Source organism: Sphaerodactylus townsendi, linkage group LG10 (assembly GCF_021028975.2).
Source record: "Sphaerodactylus townsendi isolate TG3544 linkage group LG10, MPM_Stown_v2.3, whole genome shotgun sequence".
NCBI lineage: Eukaryota > Metazoa > Chordata > Lepidosauria > Squamata > Sphaerodactylidae > Sphaerodactylus > Sphaerodactylus townsendi.
This window is the reverse complement of record NC_059434.1, coordinates 58,314,319-58,337,146: the sequence shown is the minus strand read 5'-3', so window position 1 is coordinate 58,337,146 and position 22,828 is coordinate 58,314,319. Positions and strand designations below refer to the sequence as shown.

The 22,828-nt window shown below is 39.0% G+C and overlaps 1 long non-coding RNA gene across 1 annotated transcript in view; it reads left to right on the top strand.

Moving 5' to 3' along the window:
- The window catches only part of LOC125440420, a 33,244-nt gene extending 12,880 nt beyond the window's left edge, over positions 1–20,364 (top strand). The window contains exons 2-4 of the long non-coding RNA XR_007245694.1: positions 18,445–18,531; positions 18,653–18,713; positions 19,940–20,364. This is a non-coding gene — a long non-coding RNA (uncharacterized LOC125440420). The remainder of the gene's footprint in view (positions 1–18,444; positions 18,532–18,652; positions 18,714–19,939) is intronic.
- Positions 20,365–22,828: the final 2,464 nt, after the last annotated feature.

Genomic DNA, 22,828 nt, shown 5'->3' with positions numbered 1-22,828 from the left:
TGAAGTGATATTTGGAGATCCTTCATTCTTGTATGCAAGTTACCAGTAAGTGATGAATGTATTTGAGTTAACCAGTGGGGTCCAAGCACGGGTGAAGGTTTAGATGGTTCCTATGCCAGCTGCAAAACATTACTAAGATATGGTTTATTTATGTAATGTTTGAAACGAATAGATTTTGGAACAGTCTTCATAGGAGTGTCCCAATGGAGAATACCATGGGAGATTTTAAAAAATCCCTGCACATAAAAATCAGCACCCCAGAAGGAGTTGTTTTTGAAGAAGGGGTTAATTCATTTGTGTCTTGCCATGTGTCTCCTTCACTGGTGTCTTGCCATAGTATAGACTTATTTTATCAGACTGTAGGTTAAAGCTGGGCAGGCTTGTTAAATAGTCCACTTGAATTAACACGGCAAACAAATTTAACAACTGCACCGCATGAGTGATTTACGTTTTTAGAAAAGCCCCATAGTATAATTGTTATGATTGCATGTGCTGAAATCATGTTTAAATATTTCTGTTGTGTAGAAGCTAACATTTCAGAGGAAGTACTAGTTAAAATCTTACTCCTTGATGTACTAGATTTCTATGGGGAAGAAAGAGGAAAAAAGGGGAATATTCAAAATTCTATCGGCCCCCAAACAATTTGAAATGATACATTTCTAAATGAACTCTACCCTATGATCTTGCTGAATTTGAAGCTTGAAAGCATTCTATTATGCTTATTGTAAATGAACCTTTACGGTCATAAATCTATAAATGACATCACTCTGCAAAATTCTAGTTAGCATTGTAGTGATGCTACATCCCAGAATAGTTGTAGTGAGACAGAAAGGCCCCATGAAATCTTGTGTTTAGTAGGTGTAGGAGAAATTTTTTTCCTGTATCAATTTTTTCCCCTGCATTCCCTGATCCCAGTTGTATCCATTAGAGAAAACTCCTGGATCACAGTCAACTCATATCATAAGTTCATTGTACATGATGGATCCTGATAAGAGTTTTGTTTTCTCTTTTCCCTGCTATTAAAACCCATGTAGAAAACATTATAAAATATTAATGGGAATTTCTTTGAGCACCAGAAGCCTGTATTAGGTAGAGAGGGATGGATGAGGATTATGGGAATGTACTAAGATTTCCCATAATCTTTAATGTCCCAAAGCCCTCTAAATATGTGCATAAAGGGTGGGTCGGTGGGTGGGTGGGGGGAAGCAGAGTTTTCTGGACACATATAGGAATCCACAGTGCACATTGTGCTTGCCAGTGTTACATTCTCTATTACCTCTCTCTAAAGATGAATCTTTGCACTGTGAGTGAAAATCAGGGGCAGATTCTAATGAAGAAAGGCCAATGCAACATATTGATACTGCCACCGGTAGAAGGATGCCTCTTGAATTCTTGTATTTGTACTATGAATCTAGGGGTCATATGTGAAGCAGCAAAACCTAATTTGAATTACTGCCAAAGAACTGAATTGTGAAGCGATGTAAGTACAATCCTCAGATTATTACTTCTGGAATACCTCACACCAGAAAGTAACTGAAAGTCAATGGATAGAATAGTTACTCAGTCAAAAAGGTAATATTGAAGTTAATTATCAAAAGAGTCTGTCCATTAAAAAAATTAAACTGAATACAGAGATAAAGCAGTACTTGACTATTAGAGGTAATATAAAGGATGAACTGTATTTATTACATCACTCTTATAAAGCAGTCAGAAATCTATATGGTACATGACATCAGCTAATAACATTTAAGATTATTCATTATAGATAGCAGTTGTATTTTTTCCTTTAATCTAAGTTAAGTTTTGAAGTTGGTTGCTGTGTGGAGAGCAGTTCTGCAATATAGTTACAATTAATACTTTTAAACAAAAATAGAAAAGAGTGGAGAAATTGAAAAGTGAAAGATAGAATGGCGTAAAAAAAGAAAAGGAGAAAATTTAAGAAGTGAGTTAAATATAGTTATAGTGAACAAAATAAACACATGTCATATATTGAGGACTTCCCCCCATCTAACTAGTACATTTCTGTATGCTATTCTTCACATACTGACAAACAAGATTTACAGGAACTCTCAACATTTAAACATCATTAGTAATTTTAACTAAATTAGCAAAGAGAACTTTGGGGGGGAAAGCCCTTTAGTCGTTCAGGACAAATTCAAAGATTATATCTACATTTAATGTATACATTCCAATTTTCCCATTTTGTTATTTGAAGATCACCCATAATGACATCTTTGCTTTTAAAGTTATAGTGGTGCGATATCTGGTCAATTATACTCAGTTCTTGCACTTTGTGGACCCATTCTTCAACTGAAGGGATTCTTGCTGCTGATGCTAATTTGACTGAGAAGGATACATCTGACAATATTGGACTTAAAAGGTAGGTTTCCATATTTAAAGTAAAATTAATAATGGGATGACTTGGTGTGGATCAGGGCAAAACACTTTTTAAAAAAGTATTGCTTTACACTTAAGGAAATTATTACAACCCTATCTAGAGTGTGTGTGTGAGAGTGTGGAGGGAGCTACAAGGAATTGAGGAGGTGGCAGGGCCTACATCTGTGAAAATGCCCTCCCTGGGACATTTACTTTGGCAGAGGGGCAAATCTACTGGTGGGTGGCCACCACAGCCTCCCAGTATGCACAAATGCAGTGCAAATCACTGTGGCTCCTTCTGCACATGCAGAATAATGCACTTTCAAACTACTTTCAGTGCTCTTTGAAGCTGTGTGGAATGGCAAAATCCACTTGCAAACAGTTGTGAAAGTGGTTTGAAAACGCATTATTTTGCATGTGTGGAAGGGGCCTGTGTTAGCATCCCTGAGCCCCTGCTGACTCCAATGGCATAATGGGAGCATTCCAGAGGTGTTGCCAGGGGTGGAACTGATGTTAGTTTCCAACCTGGCATTTCCTCCTGGGATGCCAGCACCCAGGGCTCGGACTTATGCCATCCTTTTGGGTGGCATAAGCCAACTGAGCCCATTGCAGGGCTTTTCAGAGGCAGGGATACTGTTGTAGTTTTTTGCCTGCCCGTACCACCAAAAAGCTCTCTGGATTGGCAGGGTGGTACCATCCCTGACCACCCCAGGGCTCTGGACTGGGCTGTTAATTACATAACTTTTTCATGCTTGTTGGTCTAGAAATCATTATGATATGGAAAAAACTATCCACATTAAATAATGCATTCTTTGTTAACATTATAGTGCAGTGGTGGCAAACCTTTGGCACTCCAGATGTTATGGACTACAATTCCCATCAGCCCCTGCCAGCATGCCCAATTGACCATGCTGACAGGGGCTGATGGGAATTGTAGTCCATAACATCTGGAGTGCCAAAGGTTCGCCACCACGGTTATAGTGTATATATGTAAACACATGCCATATGGTTTCACTGCTGGCAGTATCTGTAAAGACCCTTATTGAAGATATATTCCCCTATAAAATGTTTTAGTAGACACCCTTAGCTAGTTCACTCCAAGACAGACAGGTTGCTTAGGACCCAGCAACTGTTACAGTCATTGTGTAAGCTAGTGACCCCAGGAAAAGAAAAAAGGAGCCAATACCATTCGCTTTTATGCTAATATAACTGCTCAGATGCCCTTTGATCTGTATTTCGGTGAGACAGCTCTCCAATTTAAGATCTGCCTGCAGGGAGGGCGGGAATATTTTTGGAACCTCAGGTTATGATATAACTAACTCAGATATTATCTGAACGTAGTTTGTCTGAAGGTAGATAAAGATGAGGTACCTAAATACAGCTAAACGGCCCCCAAAAAGCTGCTTAACTATGTCTTATCTTGGGCATGGTAATTGGCTTTCTACTGGTAGTAAGTACAGTTCTGTTAAATGTGGGCCTAAGGGAAACCACTGTTTTGGGCTGTAGTTTATTATTAGGTGAGGAAATTACTGGACACCTCCAGCTGTCATTAATCAGCCACGGAGCCTGACTGGAGCCAAGCAAGAAGCCTGTGGGTGTATTCCACTGAATGTTCGGGAAATATGAGACAGAGACAAATGTTTTTCAGCCTAGCAGCACTAAACTCTGCCCTTTCACAGACCTTAACATGCATGTTCAAATTGATTTAGTCTGTTTGCCCCCTCAGTTTAGGCATCCATTTCTCCTCAAGACTGACAGGTTTATGTGTTGCTATCATGTTATTATGTGTTACCTTGCTACCAGTTGCTATTGAGTTTCAGGGGAAAAAAGTTACTTCCAGACATAAAGGACGACTTAGTGATTATGACGGAGATGGAAGGAAAATAGAGTTAATTAATCAGTTGTTTTCTTTTTAATAATGCAAAGCAAAACAAGTTAGGCATGACAGCATTTTCCCTCTTTGTTTTCAATTCCTCCTCTCTATCCATTTGTCCCAGTTCATTCCCCGTTAAAAATCCTAAAGTGAAGTGACTGAGAAACACATCTGTCAGGTGATGTAATTGTCTGGCTTATAATTCTTCCTCTTTGGTTTACAAATATAACATTTCTTCATGTGGTGGAATGCTGATTTAAGGTGGTCATAGGTTTGCCACTCAAGCAAAAACAAATACAACTAGCAAATTACAAGGCTAATTTGGCTTGCAACAACTTTTAGCTATATTTGCTTTTCTTTCTTTAGGAGTGGAACATGTGAAATGTGAATGAAATTGAAGCTGGATATTACTTAATCTATAACCATAATTTTAACAAACATGAACTAAATGCCTCCCCATAGTCTCTCTATGTGTTTTGAATCATTGTGAGTCTTCACACACAATGCTTAGCATGATGGATAACTGTGTAAACATAGTTGCTACATGGTCACAATTTGCAGGCTTGTTGAATTTATGTATCCAGTATTTTACAAACAAGGTGTTAAGAGTAGGAGATTCTGGATGCAGAAAATTCTAACAGCACTGATTTGATAAAGTTTGATTGCTATTTGAAATTGCTAGTACTACTGGGGCTCATAATTTTCTGTGGGGTTGCAACTTTCTGCATTATAATTTATGCTTATCAGAAAGTTCAATGTGCAGCTATCAGGCCTTGCTGAATATAGAAATTAATAGAAGTCTGAGGTATGGGTACATGTGTAGTTGAAGGCACCCAATTACTAAATATATATATCTGAAAGTGGAACATTTGACACAAAGTATTCAAAGTTTGTCCTCCAAATATATTTTGAGGTTGAAATGCAGAGGTCATACAGCCCAAGACATACTTATCACTGGAAAAGATTGAATGCAAGACATTTCTGTAGATTATAATCAAAACACAGAACTTGACATTTGTCTGAGTACTCCTGCCCAGAATTAGCCAATGCTAAACATGATTTGAATTTCACAAAGTTTCAAAAATCAAACTCGCCCTATTTGAAGTACCCATTTTCTTTTGAGTAAAGAATTGCACATGATTAATAGACAATTCATTTGTAACATTAAACAAGCACTATTTGAACAGTTTTGTGTCTTCACAGTAGTGGTATTCAGCATGGTGGCTGAATGCATAACCATACTTGTCCATTTTCCAAATTTACAGCCTTGCTGAACGTACATATGTGATAGTTCTCTCAAGAACGTGGAGGTCCCTTGGAATCCAGGTGCACTACTACTGTTTTTATTTATTCAGATACTTTTCAAATATGTTGGTTTATTCAAGTTTTATGAGTTGCTTGAGGCAGCACTTGCTGAAGGTGTTGAGAAAACCCTTTCAGGTGAGATCTTGGACAGATGGACTTTGTGCTACTTTTTCTACACCTTTTTATTTCCAGTGACAGATTGTTAAATAATAACTTGAGGGTATTTTCTCATAATGAGCGATAACCGTATCCTGTTCTAAATAAACTGCAGGCCATGGGTATAGGTGTTTATTAGCCAAGGATTGGTCAGTAATATGCTTTAGCAAGCTGCATCCTCCAGTTCCAATTTAACAGTGCAATTCTAAGCAGAGTTATACCTTGCAAAGCCCACTGAAGTCAATGGTCAGAGAAGGGCATAATTAGATATTGAGGAAAAATATTACTGAAAGGATCTCATATAAATGGAATTCATGAAAAAGGTGAAGAAGTTGTGTTTTATTGTTTATATCGTTAGGCTTCAAGTGCTGCTTCACAAGGGACAGAAGCTTGGTTTTACTATCTACTATTCAAAAATCTGAGAAGGATAACATATTGATGAGTCTGGTGCAATGTATCTGTCCCACTTGAAAGCAGGCTTAATTTAAGGTTCTTACGTATTTTTTTAAAAAATTAAAACATCAAGGCCTGTTGAATAAACAAGTATATAGATATGTGTGTCTCAACTCTCAATGGAAGGGCTTTCCATAGGTGAGGTGTCACTGCTGAAAAGGTCCTATCTATGGTTGCAACTTTCCTCCCATTTTCTTCAGGTGAACTGATCTCTGTTGCCTGGAAATCATTTTTAATAGTGGGAGATCTCCAGCTACCACCTGGAGGTTGGCAACCATGTCTCCTAAACAACTGTTTTATATAGTTTGCAGAATTAAAGGAGACTTTCTTGCGGTTACTAAAACCAGAACAGTAAATACATCCTTCTTTGTAAATTCTCTGCAAGGGAAACAGAAGCCTCTGTCACTCAAAACAGCTTTCAGACCAAGAACGCCTTTTGTACCTTCTGCAGCTAAAACTCTGCATGACCAAATTTTTTTGTTTTGGGGTTAACAAGCTGAGGTTGTGATTTTCTCTTCCTGGGTCTGGAGGACAAATTGGTTGACTTCTCTAAAGACTTTACACTCTGCTGCAGTTCTGTGCTTGAAATTTAGCAGTTGTTAGGTTTTGCTTATGAACCATTTTCTTCCAAGAGTAAGTTATTAAACTGATGTCAAATGAGACTCCCAGTGTGTACAGCAGGGGTCCCCAAACTTTTTAAACAGGGCGCCAGTTCACACATGGCCAGAGCCCAGCCGGGGGCCGGACCAAGTGCCGCTTGCGGGGGGGGCGCCATCCATCCGCCCTCGACCCGCCCCTGGCCGAGCACCCCACCCCCGCGGTCCCCTTCCAATCCGGCCCTGAAGCTCCGCCGCCTTTCTCTCTCCCCCTTTTGCCGCATTGGTACTGTCCCCTCTGGCTGCTTGGAATGAGCAGCGAGTCGCCCGCGCTTGAGGCTGTTTGTAAACCTGGGGGTTGGGGTGCCAACCTCCAGGGGCCGCCTGGAGTTTGGCACCCCGACCCCCAGGTTTACAAACAGCCTCAAGTGCGGGCGACTCGCTGCTCATTCCAAGCGGCCGGAGGGGACCATACCAATGCGGCAAGGGGGGGAGCTCTGCCGCCTTTCTCTCCCCCTCCTTGCTGCATTGGTACGGTCCCCTTCGGCCGCTTGGAATGAGCAGTGAGTTGCCCGCGCTTAATGCTGTTTGTAAACCTGGGGAAAAGGAGATAGAGAAGGGGGAGATCCGCTTCTGCCCAGGGGGCCGGATAAATGTCTTCCGGGGGCCTGATTTGGCCCCCGGGCCGTAGTTTGGGGACCCCTGGTGTACAGCCTTCCATTGTGAACAAAATTCCTGTGGGATAGCACTGAGATCATTGGAGATTTAGATACTAGGTGTGGTTTTGCTGTTAAGTAAGGAAACTCAGTTCTGGTGGAGCACCTGGCTGCAAGATTTGCTGTTAGTGAGTGTTAAGGCTCATTGGGACTGGGAGTTATCTAGAATAACATATCTTAAAAGGATCCAAAGTATTTTTTTTAAATGATGATCAGTTTAAAAAAATTCAGCTCCCTGGAAGCAAATGAGAGGAAAACAGAAGCAGTTAAATCACAGTCCAGCTATGCATGTAGATGCCACACAAAATAATTAGTTAACACAGAATGTTAAACAGACAGATGTGGTAGCTTGATGGGGGGGGGGACACACACTTATTTTGATTCCCCCATCTTCAGAATCAAGTGAAAGATACCCATTAGAGAATAAATTAACATATTCAAAAGTTTTTTAAATATAATTTTTTCTTTATTTCCTTCAAAAAAGAACATAAAAACAAAGAAAAAATAAGAATGTGCATAAAGATCAAAATATAACAGTGGTGGCAGACCTAGACATACAGTTCTATAAATGGTTTGTAAATATCTAAAAATAAGTCCATGCACAACTGCCATCTATATGCCGTGCATTCAAATACTGATAAGAGTTCTAAGGTCCTCAGGGTCCTCAATTCATTGATTTACCAGCAGTGGGTTTTTATCATTCCAGTGTTGTAATATAAATATTTAATCTGTAGTTGGGGCATGAAGGGTTTATTTCATATTCAAACATACTCAAAAGTTGAAAAGTATCTTTTAATTCATTCAGCGCCTCCATTTTCTCCAGTCAATGGACAATGATTGACATAGAACGTCACTGTCTATGATTGGAGAAATAAACTTATTCAGGTATTTTTGAGGATATAAAGACTATGGTTTCAGGATTTTATCTATGATGTTGTGATGTTTACACACTGGTCCTATCAGATTTACTCGAAAGAATGTCCTTCAATTGGACTGTACCTTTCCTGTCTATGATAATGCTATACTATTGAAAAGTTCAATGTTATGAAGTTTTAACTAAATATCGTCATTTATTACTATCCCTTCATACATCAATCCTCATATTTTCAGTTTGTTAAACTAAAGAGACCAGTTTCGTCTCTATCTGCATTACAACCTACTGACTACAAATCAAATAGGTAATTTAGGTGTGCCTGAGGCTTTTGACGTCCAGAGGGATTGGGGAGAAAATCCTTGAGCATCAACTGCTTTCAGAAGATCTCTCAATTTCAGAAAAAGGTATGCTCATGAGGCAACGGCACAGGGAGAGCGGGCTGCAGGTGAGATAAAGGAGCCCGCTTTCTCTGCCTCTGTTCACACGGGGGCAATGCGGGCTGCTGGTGCACCTTCGCATGGCTTTTTCAAAGGAACTCACCACAGCCACGCAGGAGGGCAGGCATGCTGATATCTCTCACTGCCACAAGACGTTCCTGCAACCCTGTAAGGGTACACAGCCACTAAGCGGGGACTGCGATTCTCAAATAACCCGTTTTGGCAGGGAAAAGGCGGGGCTGCCTCACTTTAGGGATGGGAGCCATGTGAAGTTCCCCCTCAAAACAGTTTTTTTACTGGTATTATCCTGGGTTAATTGGCCTTTGTGGAAAGGGCCTTTGAGATTAAAGAGGAAGGTGAATTTCAAATGCAAGCTCAGTGGAGACTGTTTCTATGTCCTAACTTTGTCTATGGAAGATCTCTTTATAGAGCTGGGAGAGGCAGACAGGTACTGCAGGGACAGGCATTTGGACAGAGATTGCTTTCAGAGGTTTCAGCTGTCAGAGGAAGCATTCTTTCCACATGACTGTCTCTGCAACTGCAATGCCTTTCTCATGGGCCCCATTGTATGAGAGGTGTAGTGAAATGAGAGTCAGGTCGGGGCTTATCCTGGTCTGACCTGTGATACATGTGTGACTAGTAGCACTGCCATCCTCCAGGTGGCATCTGGAGATCTCCCGATATTACAACTGATCTCCAGAAAACCGAGATCAGTTCTCTAGAGAAAATGGCTACTTTGGAGAATGGACTGTATGGCATTATACCCTGCTGAGTTCCCTCCCCTTTCCAAACTGTGCCTTCCACAGACTCACTCCCCAATCCTCCAGGTATTTCCCAATCCAGAGCTTGCAACTCCCATGACTGGGGACTCACATTAAAATTTCTTGGGGGCTTGATTCTACTGTGGAGCATTTCAAGAGGAAGAGCTTAGCCTTCCCTCCCTTCCTTCCCATGCCATTTTTGCTGCACATGGGGGTGTTTGTCCCACTGCCAGAGTCCACGTGTCCACCCATCCTTTCTTGTTGTGTGTGTATTAAGTGCTGTCAAGTCACTTCCGACTCATGGCAACCCTGAATAGAATAACAAAAGTAACCATACAACATTTTTTCATGGTTACATGATACATCTCTGGGTATGAAAATGCCAATGAAGCTACTTTTGAAATTGTAGCAGTTTTAATTTAGAGACACTTCCTTATAGGAAATAGAGAGTGGCACTTTATACAGGGTCCCTGACTTGCTAAGGGGAGGACCTATAGACAGTAGGACTCTGAGAGCCTTCAGAAGCTAGCAGAAAAGTATGTTTGTTTGCCAATAAACAATTATATTTACTTTTACTTTGGTGTGTCTCACATTTGATCAAACCTTAACTATCACTAAACCTATTGCTGTGAAAAAAAATCTGTATGTGGTTTATTCTCAGAAAAGCACTTTTGGTAGGTTATGAACTCCAGCGAGCTCTACTGCTTGTTAAACGAATGTATGTGCTACTAATTCACATGACATTGGATAATTGATATGCTAACAGCTGGCTCAAGATTGTTATATCATGTTGTCCCAGTGATGGTGGAAGACAAACAAAAACACTTAAGAGAGCTATACATACATACAAGTAGCAGAATAAGCCTCTTAATAGGCAGGGAGAACACAAACAGATGTTATGATTACATATCTGTGAGAAACTGATATGTATTGCTTCCATACTAGTTTGACCCCTGAAAGTGTCAGTCCCACTGGGAATTTCAGTGATTTCTTAATTTGGGCCCAACAAATACCACAGAAACAAACAGTAGTTTTAAGTAGTGTTGAGATAAAATGGAGTGCAGTGTGTGTTTTGTGAACATTTCCTCTACCTTGGAGGAGGTATTTCTGCATTCTTTTGCAAAAGGACACAACACTCCCTGCAATGGGGGGCAGCTTTTAGAAATATATCCCCACTGATGAGGCTACAAGTTGTTAGGTCTCGGATCCTTAAGCCAATAAACAGTCTCTGAAGTATTGATCAGCAGCAGTATTGAAGCACCATGGTTGGCAAAGCCAGTTCTGACGAAACTGGCATTCACAGTTCCCTTTATTCCCTGCTGAAAGCCCCCTTCCCGATTTCCCAATAGTTTGTGAAAAACAGTATTTGGAGCTGAGGCACTCCAAGGTTGATAGCAGATAGTAAGAGAGCCACCTGGCTTCCTGCCCCCACAAAATAATAGATGTAATTTTTTGCTCAAGGGACAGAGGTATCAGGGGAAGTCTAACTTCCTACTCAGCATGTGAAGCCATAAAGTAAAGATCAAGGAAACAATGCACAGATGGCAGTGGTTACATATAGCAGAGTGGTTATATATTTTTGAGCAGCATTGATTTGTTGATCTTAAGCGGTTACATAGAATTGGGAATGCATCTCAGTCACATAGATAACATCCCCCTGACACCAGTCAGTGTTTTGTCTCCTGATCCAGTTGTGTGCACTTGAAGACTTAAGGCAGAATGGGAATCCAGATCTAAGATGTATCATATGTTCAGAGCTGAATCAAGACATTGTTTGGTTTCCAGGGGGATGGGGGATGGATTCCCTTCTTCCCCTTTCAGAGTTAAATCAGGTCTATGAACCATTGTTTTGCCTAACTGGCTTTAAGCCAAACACATACAACAAATGTTTAGTACCATAACACTATCGTTTTCACTACACAGTCTCTGATTTGATAGAATCATAGGGATGTCACTAAAGAAGCAACACATGGAGCTGCAATTAGCAGTGAAAATGAACGGTGACTAAAGTCTAGGATCTGAGAAGGACTTCTCTCTCACCCCTCAAATTATTAATTTGATCAGTCCTCATGAAAATTCTGCACACTGTTGCTTTTTCTAGGGACTTCCCTTCCCTTGCTAATATAACATTAATTTATGTTAGAAAGGAATTCATGTACATCAATCAAAACCAAGATAGCTGCATCTCCTACTACATTCTTAAGCCAGTGGGAGGAAAAATGGATTAGGCAGAGGATGTGATGAAATTGGTAAATATAGGGAATGTACAAAGTGGTGGGGGAACACTAATTTATAGCAAGCAGTCTCTATTTTTTACACTAAAGTTTATTGTCCTTTTTATATACAATAAAACACTTACTGTCAAACAGCCACAAACCCACCTTTTCCTTAGCTGTAATGAAAGGTCCAGTTATTTGGGCCCCAAACCCCAGCCACAACTCAATCATTTATTTTGTTTTATATATTAGAAAAAAAAACTTTCTGGAGTAGTTTCACCATTTTAATATATCTATTCAAATGCACTTTTGTAATGGGGGTCATTGAAAAGTGATCCTACATCTAGGCCAAGCTTCTAAAGCTAATGCATCCTTAATGTTTTCTGAAAGATATAACAAGATTTCAGCTACAGTGGGTTATTGCATTGTATCTCTATTCCAAATGAGAAGTAAATGTTAAATGAATTTATTTCTCTAAAGTCAGTTAATGAATGCAATATAATTTTGTGCTCTTGTTTTCTTCTTGGGAGAGCTAAGCGATCCAGACCTTTATCAGTTGCATGTCAATTTGCATCTTTTCTAAAGTAAGCATATGCTGACATTATTTGTTCTTGGTAAGTGAAGTCTTGATTTTGGAAACACAACAGCTTACGTATAACCACTGTGATTTGCATTACTGGAATTGTTATGTTCAGAAACAAGCAAGTGCATACATAACAGTTGTTATCTTTTATTTCCTTTTAAAAGTCATGCACTTTTGATGACTGCATTCGAAGATACACGGATATATGAGAATCTTAGCTGTTTGGAGGACTCCCATTTGTAAACATTGGGACGCTGGAGTGTGGTAGATCTGCCCTACATGGTCCCAGTGCATCTGATCAATATGGTTGGGAAAACCCGTTTGACATAGCTATGAGAAAACTATGGATTATTGGATACACAACAAATGACCACAAGCAATCCAAATGTTCAGTTGTTATGTGGCACATCTGGATGGCATCAGGGATCATTTCCATGTGAATCCTGATGATATTGCTTGCCAGAATCTCCCCAATGAAGGGTCAATGAAGGTAACAGCTTGCAAACTGATTGTGTCTAGGATAGGTTCCAAATTGGCATTTGTTGCTGTAAATGCTTTTCAGATTCAAAATGAAGATGTGGAATCAACTACAATGCCTTAGTCATAGCAACTGTAGAAACAGCTCAAATTAGGATAGTAGCTTTGTTTGGAATATTTGGGACACTTGTGATTGTTTATTGTTATTAATATTCCTCCATATTCACTGGGATTTCTATAGAAATAGGACTGTACCCACTTTTAATTCTCATTAATTTCAACGGTAGATTTAAGCACATCCATGAATTTATATTTATATTCTTATATATACATGAATTTAAATTCTTATATATTTATATTTATAAACTTAAGACTTTAAGTTTAGCTAAGTCAATATTGTTGGTTAATGAAGCCACAATCTTTTAATGTAAGAACCAGAGTTGCATGCTATAGTTAATAAAATGTGTTCTGAGTGTTTCTCATTATAAATGATGAGTGTGATATACTTCTATGGGTAGGCATTTGAAGCAAAATTCTGTGAACAGGTCTTGGCTCCATGTCCACAACAGGAATAATAATGACATCCCAGAACTGTGATAAAAAAATCTGTCTTGAACTATCTACCTACCATAATTTATTCCATATGGAATCGGGATATGGTAGGTTATTCTACTATTCACATGACAACACTAGTGTAAAGAAGCTAAGTGCATAGCATACCTACACATTTTGCAGAAATGATAATAGAAAGTCACAAGTGGGCACCCACAAAAAACAAGCAGATATCCAACTCCTCCTTCTTTTGTTTCCTCTCCATTCCGCCCACTTCTCCTTCACACTTTCCCCCTCCTACCACACTTTTTCTTTCTCTCTCATCCATGCTTGTGCCTTTCTCTTTCCGCCTCCCATCTATTTCTCATTCTGCTCCCCTCCCTCTCCAAGTCTCTCACCTGCTTCCTGACCCCCTCTATTGCAGCAGCAGCAGAGGTGGCAGCACTCCTAGCTATCCACTGCTTTCTCTGCCCTTTTAGCAGTAGTGGTTACAGCAGCTATCCCGGAGTCACAAGAGCTCTCCCACCTACAGAGATCAGTTCCCCTAAAGGTTGCCAGTTCAAAGCTGAAGAAATTACTGTCTCTCCCATTCACAGCTCCAGGCACTGGACTGAAGTATTCAAAGATTTGGCTGACTGCACTTTTAGGATATAAGATGTTAGCTGTTCGATTCAGATTTGTTAACCCAAAACTTTAGGCTGTCTTTATACAAGTGGAAGGGGGAATCTATACTCCTCAATATTTTCGCCACCTAACCCCTCCAGTCCCTGTCTTCTTCCCACTTTTTTTTAGGTTTTTAGGATTTTATACACAAATCAAGACAAAAAAATTAAAAACCATATCAAAACAACATATATAATTATATCTAAAGACAAAGAAAAGAAAGAATATACATAATAATTATATAATTAACAAAACACAATAAGTGATAACAGTTATGAACAGTAGATGATGGAATAATAATGAATATTAAATAGTGATTATCACAATAGTCTTACATAAATCATAAGATACCATATACAGTATTTGATAAACCTGGTAATGATGTTAAACAATATTATGATGAATTATAATAAGATAGAATAGGTTTTTTTAAAAAACTTGCAGTGTTGATTACTATTAAAATTTTCTAAAAATACTTTCAAAATATTGAAAATTAAATCCACATATTATTCACTGCAGTCATTGTAGTTTCCCTCTCGCCCACATTATTTGCTGGCTGTCTTCTTTTCCTCACCTACTACTGTCTTGTCCTCACCATTACAGAACCCTGCTAAAGTTTTGCAAAGTCACATCTCATGGTATCTTTTTATTTCCTTTAAGTTGCTGGTATTACTTTGTCATGAGGGATGGTTAAACTGCATGCCTTTTTGGATTTTTCTGCAAACCCTCCTATCTATAGGTTGCACCTCTTGTGTTTTTGATCTGGATGGCGGACACCATGTTCAGAATTAAATACATGAATAGCCTCGAAGAGACACTGAGATAATGTTAGTTTTAATTGCTACTTTCTTCTGAACACAGGGAGTAGTCAAAAGGCTGTGAATAGAAATTGAAGGAAAATTAAAAACAGATGGTAGAAAGTACTTTGAAAAACTGAAACACAGTCCATACTAAACCTAATATAGTAGAAAGGGGGAGGAGGTGTCTCTGGAGTTATCATGTCCCCATTTCCTTGTACAACATCTCTTAGATTCAAATGTACAATAAATATTTTTTGTGGGAAGTTCCAGACAATTCATAAAGCTGCTATTGGATTAGATTGTTTAATTTTCTACCTTATATATTTCCCTTGAGATAGAACTTGAAGTTCTTTTGTTATGGATGTTATATTCCTATATCCAGCATTATTTAGAAGCACATGGCATAATTTTCTGATGTTGTCAGCACTAACCACAAGAATACAGAAGGAAAAAGAATGGATCATAGATATCCACTACATATAACATGGCAGTAGTTTATAGAAAGGTTTATTAGATGTTCTGTTTGGAAGTTGTCTCACACCATCATATCCAGCAAGTGCCTATGAGATATGCTGAAAGGAGGTTGCAGTTGATTTCCTGTTCCCAGTTCCTTATTTGCACTTCCTAGTTCCTTACTTGTGAATCCATTGACATATATTGAGGACAATTTAAAAGTTCTACTCCACAAAATAAGGTTTGGACCATCAGACTTCATACAGCCCCATATTCAGGAAATTCTGCCCTCCCATGTGCTGGTTCCTGGTTCAAAGCTCACTTCTTGTGCCAGTTGCTTCAAAGGGGAGTGCTCCCATGACAAATGCATATACAGACACTAGGGCCCAGCTGCACCCCAAAACAATACTTAGACCACCTCAAATCACACATTTTTATGCTCCGGAGACTATCCCATGCAAGAAGATGCACAATGGTGCCAACTCCAAACAGATTCCACACAACACAACACAAATATAACATCTTTAGGACATTATCAATAGTGTTTTTGGAGAAGAACTTCACACAACTCTCTTCCCAAAACGAGTTCAGCATGTTATAGTCCTCTCAACCTGGGTTTTCCAAAAATCTCTAAACTAGGACTCTTTCCCCCCCAATTCGGGTTGACGATGATTCCTGTCTGCTGAGTGAGTGCAGCAGGCAGGAAACAGTTTATTTCTCCTGGCTAAACCTCTTACTTTTGTTTCTGCCATTCATGCCGGTCATTTTGTATGCTGCATCAGATTCTCTGTGAAGATTCCCCACAGTGGTTTCCTCTGCTTGCAGCTCATCTGTTTGCCATTTTGCTGTAGAAAGTAGATGAATAAAGTTTGTTTAGCCTAGCGATCCTGTACATATGTCACTTTTCCTTTTTATTTCATTTTGAGAGGGATGTCTGCAAATCTATGGCGATGTGATAAGAGAGGCTGCAATATGCGCACATTTGCATTGCTCTGCTTTGCAAATATCTCCCTCAAAACAAAACAAAAAATGGAAAATGCACTTTCAAATAAATTTGATTAGTGGCAGGTATATCAATAAAACATCAAACCTGCCATTCATAAATGATGAGATCTGAGACAAAGGCCTTAAAGCCAGGATATTTGTTAGAGTAATATTTTTTTGCATCCAGGTCTTTTGTCATATTTTATTCAACAATTTTTGCATTCATGAAATTGAGGAAACTGGAAGAGAAGAAAAAAAATGGAAAGAGAACTCAAATACTTGAACACTTCAAAAGCAAAAATATGTTTCCTCCCCTTCACATTCTTATAAATCTTAAAGCTGGCAGGTCCTGGAATATGTTCGCCTGGATAATACTAAACCCCTTTATAAGATACATCTTCATTTCATAATCTTTTTCTTCCGGTCAACCAGCTGTGGTTCCTCAAAATGGAATCTGGTAGATTTCAGCTTATGCTCAGCCACCCCCTATGAGTGCCTAAAGTAAGCAGAAGTCAAGCACTGATAGTATCGACTACATTACTAGAGCTGAAATTATATATTTATTCCTGAAGTTATGATTTTCTTCATTTTTAATTTTATTTTTAACATAGAAAGACATTCTAAATATGGAGAGGAAATGTCAAAACTCAGTTCTGAAATGTTACTCTGCTTCAGAAAATGTTACAAACAAATAAACTATTAAAATACTTCCATTTACTTAATTTACAATTTCTGTTTGGATTCAAGGCAGATTACACCAGGAACAGTATAATGCTTAGCACCCATAAAATTAGAGAGCCTTGTACCAAAAGATTGAAAATACTCTTATTCCAGCCTTATTTTTTAAATGGGCAAGAACAAGACATAAAATACTTTTTAAATGTATTCTTCCAGACATGTTTAAAATGGGCAATAAAGTTAATTTTATGTATATTGGAAATCAAACCTCCTGATTGTGGCAATTCTGTACACTTAGAACAATTGCAAGGAAAGCAAGGTAAAAGAAATTGTTCATTCAGTTGCCCTTGGTTAAATGTATGCTAGTCAAATAACAATTTCCACAAAAGTGTGCTTTACAGGAACAAAGATATTATAACAACAGACAACTCATGGTTCAATTGGATTAATATTTAAGAATGCTGCTGCTGCTGAAATTACATTTGCATTGAATTCCACTGCTACTTTATTTGCATTGCTTTTATCTCCTAAAATATACTGGTCAATGACTGTTGATAGCAATCATGGGTGATCTTACCCAATGGGCAACAGGGCACCTACACCAGGTCCCCCAATGAAGGGCTCAACCACTCGCAACCCCATCCACCTTGACCTTGATCTGGTACTCCACTTTGAGCCAGTGCAGCTGGTGAAGCACTGATTGGATATGTGTCTGCTATGATGTTACAGTTAGGACCCTCTCCGCTGTGTTCTGGATCAGCTGGAGTTTCTGGAGCAAGCTGTGTAGAGCGAGTTGCAGTAATCCAGGCTGGAAGTGACTGTTGCATGGATCACAGTGGTTAAGTTGGCCTGAAAATGGGTAGAGAACCAGCTGTGGCTCCTCAGAGGTCATAAGAAATCCTGACACTGTGGTTTACCTCCTAAATAAAGGGGTTTACCAAGAAAGCACTTCACCCCAATGATTCAGCACCTAAGCTTTCCTTTTTCAATACCTACCCCCTTTCCTAGCAGTAACAGTGAGGAACTTTTGTCTTAATCCCTCATGACATTTAGAATGAATGGGAATCTGAATGGCAAGTCTTACACACGTTCATCTAAATCAGTGGTTCCCAACCTTCCTAATGCCGCAACCCTTTAATACAGTTCCTCATGTTGTGGTGACCCTCAACCCTAACATTTATCCATTTTACAGATGGAGAACACTAATGCAGAGAGTCTTAGGTGACCCCTGTGAAAGGGTCGTTCGACCCCCAAAGGGGTCGCGACCCCAAGGTTGAGAACCATTAATCTAAATGTATGTGAACAGCTTATGTTGCTAATTAATTCATGCCCATACCTTAGTGTGACTGAGACCCAGATAGTGTGGTAAGAATGGTAGACTTGTACTCTCTGTGCATCTTCAAAAAATTGTTTAAATTTGGGACAAAAGTTGTTGCTATCTCTCTGCTCCTTTCTTATTCACACCCATTCTCACTGTCTGCTTTCTTCCAGTGCAAGGAGTTTTACACCAGCAGAAGACTGGCCTCAGAAAGTCCATGGTCCCCAAAAATTGTAAGCCAGTGGAATCATAATAGAGGGGTAGGATTCTACCCATTTTTTTCTGCTTCTGTCTTCTCAAATTCAGAAATTCCTTTCTGCAGTCATCTGACAGTCTGGTGAAATGAAAAACTGAATGCTCTATTTTATATTGTTGTTGCAGAGGCTGAATGGATTCAGAAAGTTTTCCATTAACTGCTCTTGGCCATAAAAACCACTTAACAGTAAGTATAAAAACCACTCTCATCTCATTTCTCTTGGTGTAAATATTGTGCTTTGTGTCACCCACTAAAATGTAGGATTTGTTCCCTTTTACATTTGATTTCAATATCAGAAACCAGCTCTTTGGTTTCAGCATCAGTTCAACAACATTTCATAATTTCCTCCAGACAGAAATGCTGTTTCTACTCCTAGCATATTTTCAGGCTGTATTTTCTGTACATTAAAAAAACCCAATTCAAAACACCAGAGTGATAGTTGCTTCTTTCAGGTCACACAACATCATTCATTGCAGCGGTCCTATTAAAATTTGTCTAACAAGCAGTAAGCCTTTTATGTATCGATGCCATTTTCCCCACAGCCAATATGTCCTGGGATAAGGAGGTGAAATATCCTAGTTTGGCCATGACTTCTGCATGGCTTCTGGGTCTAACTCAGGCCCACCCTGTGAGATTTCCTTTATTCCTTGCCTTTCAAAAACCAATAAAATTGGTGGTTCTTTTAAAAAACCGCGCCACTCACTCTCCCATGTGAACACCACGGGAGATGGACCAATTTATTTTTCCCACCTTGCCGCCTGCAGCCAATCACAATGTCGTAAAAACGTGCAATGTTGGCGTGGAAAATGAAAGTAAGCCGGGTGCCGGGCATAATCACCTAGAGTTCTTCCTCCTGGCTTGAATGCGCTGCTGGGCTGCCATGCGGAAGGAGACAGAATCTTCAGGATAGAAATATCCCGGTATGTATGATCCCAGTTTCCCTCCGGGATATATTGGCCGTGGGGAAAACACCTATGTGAATATCTATGTGAATGCCCATATACAGCAGGGAGTACCCAAAAACAGCCCCATTGCTAAAATGGGGAAGCTAAGCAAGATTTTATTCCATACCTGTTTTGACTAGAATCATAATGAAAAAAATTAAGGTATGATATATTTGTCATTTCTTTGTGCCAAATCTGCATGATTACTGTTTTGCCTTTGCCCAAAGGGATAGAGAAAGCATATAATAATATTGATTGTGATAGTATGTATGGACAATTTTTCAGTTTATTGAGTATTGCATTTATTATTCAGTGACTCATTTTACCTCGTTGGAGGATATTATCTCTCCAACCCAAAAAATTGTTAAGTCTACATTTTGGATGTTTGAATTATAGACCCTGTCTTTTAAACTGATCTCAATTTTATGTATATAAAGTGTCCATGTTCTGTTTCACTTAACTCTGCAGCTCCTTCTTGAATCTCATCCAAAATAGGCACTGCCAAAATAATGTGGACAAGGCATGAGGTTTTTCAATACATCGCTTCTGAGGAGGACAGGCAGCCACATAGGAAGCATTTGAATCCTGACAGTGCTTTCCAAACACCAGCTGCAATATGCATCACAGTGGCTCCAGTGCAATCATATGCAGAAGAATGAATTGAAAATCATTGTGCTGGTCTCAGTGGACATGAGCATATCTACAAGGCAGCTGATTGAACTCACATTTTGGCATTGTTGTACATAACCAAAAGTATAAAATAAGACGCCTCAGAAAATGTGGGTGTCTTTTCTCTAAGAATGCCCAGAACCAAACATTGGAAGATAGCCATGTACTTATTTCGCAGTTGTCTCCATAAGATGTATGGATTGGCTGTAGCAGTTGAATGAAAGTCTTTTGTCTCTATCAGATGCAGCATGGTGGTGGAAAGTGTTATTAAGTCACAGCTGACTTATGGTGTCCTCATAGGGTTTTCATGGCAAGAGACATTCAGAGGTGGTTTGCCATTACCTGCCCTTGTGGGGCAACCCTGTACTTTTTTGTGGTCTCCTGTCCAAGTACTAGCCATGACTGACTTTGCTTTTTCTCATATCTGATTGGGCTAATCTGGAGTTAATCCAGCTACATTTGTTGTTCACTCAGGAGAGTAAAGCTATAATCTTTCTCATCAAGATGAAGAAGACTTTTATAAGATAAGAGGAACAAAGGCACAACTACACATGTAAAATTCAAGCCTGTCTTCTTGCTAACAGGTCATTGAGAAAAGCTATGAAGTAGAAATAGACAAGAGGGTCATCTTCTGTCCCCCCACCCTGTGCTGAATTAGTGAAAGCTGACATTTTGAATATGCTGTTTATTCAGCCACAAAAAGGGAACTAAAACATATACCTTTTACTATAAAATAATTATCTAAGCAATCAACTCAACAGAATAAACAAGAAATTTGGAATACCCCATATGATCATGATGAAACACTCTTTCAAAAATGGTCTGTCTCTCGGTTTAACACAGCAAGATTGCAGGTTCAGCCCACAGATATATATTCCTTGACCAGAGAGGTTGGGTTTTGCTCCTCCATATAGGTTCACCCCAGAGAGGGCATTGTCATAACCAATTAGCACAACAGGTCATTTACCTGATGTGTCAGTTGATCAGTTTGGACAAGATTGGCTTGAACTTGGAATCACATTAGTGATCTTGCAGGTAAACGGTATCATCAATATTTGGCTATAGTGGACTGCTTGGTGCTCTCCCAGGAAATGAAGGTATGTCCTGTTGTTAGTATCTATTGGTATATGTACCACTATTTGTTCAAAGTCAAAAGCATTTCACTTTAATCATTAAAAAAAAGGACTATATCACCTCAGAAGTTAGGTAAGGACTATGCATTTACATGCCATATCAAAAAGTTCCTGTGGGTGAGTATTCAGAAATCGCTTTTCCACCTTCACTCCAAAATAATCCAAACCCATGAAGATTATTATATATACTTTCTGTAGACATTTGAATTGGTAATGTCACAATATAAATATCAATGTAATTTGTAGACAGAAACATTTTATAATATGAAAAGATACCCTCTTGATGCTGGGAATGTACATTGGTGTCACATAATTTCACAGGGATTGTAATTTAATATTTTATTCCAGAAAGTTGAGGTTGAGGCACTAATGTCATCTTGGAGGAGTTTTCACATTTATAATCAAGAGCAGAGGGGGAAAAGGGGTTTCCAGTTTGACATTTGAGATTTTAGCAATTTCTATTTATATAATATTTACCACTGATTAAGAAAAGGTTCTTTTCTTGCCAATTTCGAGGGGAAAATGTCTACATAAATTAAGGCACAGAACCACTTTGGGTTAGAAATTGTAACAAATCTTCTGGGAACAGAGAAACCTTATTGTTTTGTGGCATTACTTCCATCCCCTAATATGCTCTAATGAATGATACTGAAAGATAAGAAATGTCTGTTCGTGAAAACAGCTGGTTGCCATTTGGTTCTTTAGAAGTACTTTTTAGAGTTCTGGTTCTAAACCAGAAAGTTAACAGGAATCGTCCAAATCAGCTATATCCCTCTGATATTAATTATGCCACTTTTTAATATAGAAAACGGGAAATTGCAAGCAGTATATAAATTGTGGAAGACAATACCATTTTCACAAGCAAAATTGGGGTTAAAATAATAATTTTTATTCAGAGTTCAGCTGTTTTAGTTTTAACTTAAGGCAACTTGCTTAAAACCAAGTACTTTTATTTAGCTAGGATGTAGGGGACCAGCCTGTTGGAATCTGCTGGAATCTGGAGCCTGATCCTGGACATATTGATTTATTTGGAAATGAACTGTATTGATTTCAGCGGACTGCTGCTTGAGGCTCAGACAATTATGTGATTGTTTTCCCTGATAGTTTCTGTTTGCATGACAAATTGCCCTAAGACAGCAATAGAGTATTGTATTGTATTATTCGATTTGTATACCACCCTCCCCCGAAGGCCTCAGGGCGGTGCACAACAACAGCACAACAGCAAACATCAGTAATCATAACATCAAGCCACAAAACTTCAATAAACACAACATTAAAAACACAGAATTATAAACAAGAACATCAATAATCATAACATTATAAGTTATAAGGCAACAATAATCATAGCAGCATATATAATCAACAGAGATAGACATAATAAGCATAGAAGGTGACTTTTCCATTCTGTAGTCTAATAGTCTCCTTAGTCCCTTCCCTTCATAACATTTGTCCATGCAAAAACTACCCAAGCATCTTTTCTTTGCCATAAGCGAATAAAGGGCACAAGCCTGGCAGGAGGAAACATCATGTTCTTAACCCAGGAAAAGTAAACAGT